The sequence below is a fragment of the Echinops telfairi genome, unplaced genomic scaffold (genome assembly GCF_000313985.2).
Source record: "Echinops telfairi isolate 266 unplaced genomic scaffold, ASM31398v2 ScPeMD7_7424;HRSCAF=8462, whole genome shotgun sequence".
Taxonomy (NCBI): Eukaryota; Metazoa; Chordata; class Mammalia; order Afrosoricida; family Tenrecidae; genus Echinops; species Echinops telfairi.
In genome coordinates this window covers 41,089,812-41,092,750 of record NW_022111324.1, presented here as the reverse complement: position 1 = coordinate 41,092,750, position 2,939 = coordinate 41,089,812, and positions in this window count along the sequence as shown.

The window sequence follows — 2,939 nt, the reverse complement described above, 5'->3', positions numbered from 1 at the left end:
AACTTGACTTTGCTTATGGATGCAGAATTCACAAGGTTCTACCTGGAATGAAGATTCTTCATGTTGAAAAATGTGATTGTCTCATCAGAGCACTGGCTTGATATAAGTGGGCAGTATAGAAATTGGATACTCCAAATTGGGAGGATAAAGGCATGAAGTGGTTGGCTACAAACTTTCATAGGTGGGGGGAATATATTCACAGGATTAAGGTGTAGGTGTTACTTAACTGGAATTGTTAAGATAAAGAATTGTGTACAGGTGCCAAGTTGGCAAGGGGTGGATTGAGATAGTTGAGGTTTATTGCGCCAACCTGGCTGATAAACACATGTGGGAATAATTGAAGGGTGGAGAGATAAATGGCTCAGTGAGCCTCGCCTTTTCAGTTCTCGGGTCTCTTACTTTCTGATGTTCAGACCAGGGTGCAGCAGCCTTAGCTAGTTCCCTACCTCAGCTGGCAAGGCTCACTTCCTGCAAGACATCCCTGAGGAGAAGCCACATGGACCTACCCCGATGCAGCCCTGGGTGCTGGGGCAGCCATGTGGAGTCCCCTGCCAGCACTGAGATGCTTACACATTTACTGAATTGCCTTTCCCCTGAAGTTGGCGCCATAGTGTGTGTTTTTGGAGGACTTTGTAGATTGTGTGCCAGACATATGGGCTAATGTTGGATTTACAGGCTTGGGCAGCACTGGGTTGGGATGCTTTCTTAATGTACACTTACCCTTTATATAAAACTCTCTCTTATACATATGAGTTTCGGTGGATTTGTTTCTCTAATGTACCCAAACACAATTCTTCTGCCGTATCTTAACCTTTTTAAAATCTTAGTATAATGGTTTCAAAATTCATTCATATTGTAGACTGTATCAGTACTTCATTCTTTTTTATGACCTTTTAATATTCCATCATATGAATATATACTTTAATCATTCACCAGATGATAGACATTTGTCTTTTCCTTGTCTATGAATATTGTGAATAATGCCCTTATGAATATTTTTGTACACATTTTATATGGACATGCATTTTCATTTCTCTTGAGTAAATTCCTAGTAGTGGATTACTGCATCAAATACTAACTTTATTCAACCTTTAGAGGAACTGCCAAATTGTACTCTAAATTGGCTACATCATTTTACATTCTTATCAACAGTGTGCCCCACTCATCTGTCAGTTTGTTGTCTTTGTAGTGGCTTCTATGCTGTTATGATTCTTGGAGAAGTGCTATCAGTATTTCAGATAGCAGTAGGATCATCCATGGAAAACAAGTTTCAGTGAAGTTTCCAAACTAAGAACAGACTAGGAAGGAGAATGGGACAGTTCATTTCTCAGGAGCTCGTGGCCCTTAAAAGAAGCCCAAGGACAAGTCTGTCTCCTCAAAGTCAATTTTAGTTACTTGGATGGAATAAAGCTTTCAGTATCTTTATACCTCTCTATCTGTCCAAACCAAAGTCCTCACATTATTTATTAATTGTTAACTTCACAGTGTGGAAGCATAAAAAACAAGCAAGAAACCAGATGTTTGCCAGTAGAGGTTAAATTGATCAGATGATGGCTATGTTAGGTGGGATTGACTAGAGAAACAAATTCAGAAATACCCATATATGTATAAGAGAGAGCTTTAAATTCAGAAATACCCATATATGTATAAGAGAGAGCAAGAAGTAATTATACATTAAGAAAACATCCCAGCCCAGTCCAACTCAAGTCCATAAGTCTTGTACTAGGTTATAAGTCCCTCTTCAGACTCACACAGACACATGAAATGATGCAGAATGCATACAGGTTGGTACGTGCAGGGTCCTGTGACATTACAAGGTTCAAGCAGGTCTCAGAGTGGCCCGCCAACAGGGAGGTGAGAGAGAGAAAAGGAGAGGCTGGCCGCCCAAGGGAAATATTGCCTGATCCACGTTTGTGCCCATTCCAAGGAAAGGGAATCCAAACAGAATGCATGAATTACCAAAGAACATCATTACTGTCACATCCAATTCAATTTTTGAAGCTTTCAAAATTTCAAGATTTCAATTTCAATTTTGTAATTCAAAATGAATTACAGCAGCATGAAATTCAGACTGCGCTCTTAAGAGGATGGGGCAAGAGGAATATCATTACTGATGTTAGATAGATAGTAGTTGACAGAAAAGAATACCAGAAAGATGCTTACTTGTGTTTTTTTATTGACGATGTCTGGATCATAACAAATTAAGGATTAAATTGTGAAGATCTGGAATACCAGAATACTTAACAGTGCTCATGTAGAATTTGTACATAGACCAAGAGGCAGTACTTTGAATTGAACGAAAGGATACTGTGTTGCTTTAAATCAGGAAATGTGTGTTTCAGGGTTGTATCTTTCACCACACTTTTTCAATCTAGTCAGAGAATAAATTGATAATCTAAACTATATGACGTAGAGCATGGCATAAGGATTGGAGGAAGGCTCATTCAGAATGTACAATATGCACATAACACAACTTTGCTTGCTGAAAGCAAGAAAGGCATGAGATATTTATTGAAGAAGATAAAAGACTACAGACTTCAATATGGTTCACAAGTCAATGTAAAAAAAAAAATCAAAATCCTCACAGCTAGCCCAAAAGACAAACAATATCAGCGTGTAAATGCCACTAGAGCGCTTGTGTTATTTGTGGACAATAATGTTTTTAATCTTGCTGGAGCATTTAGTGCTTAGTAGCTAAGAAGGCTTACATTAGAAAACATAAGCATTTATTAATGTCTGCTATGAGCCCTGGTTGTGCTGTGGGATAAGCATTAGGCTGCTAACTGAAAGTTGGCAGTTCAAACTCACCAGATACTCCACGGGAGAAAGATGAGGCTGTCTGCGCCCATAATGATTTACAGTCTCCGAAACCCACATGTATAGTCACTATGAGTCAGAATCAACTTGATGAGGATGGATTTGTTTGCGTTTTTTTTTTT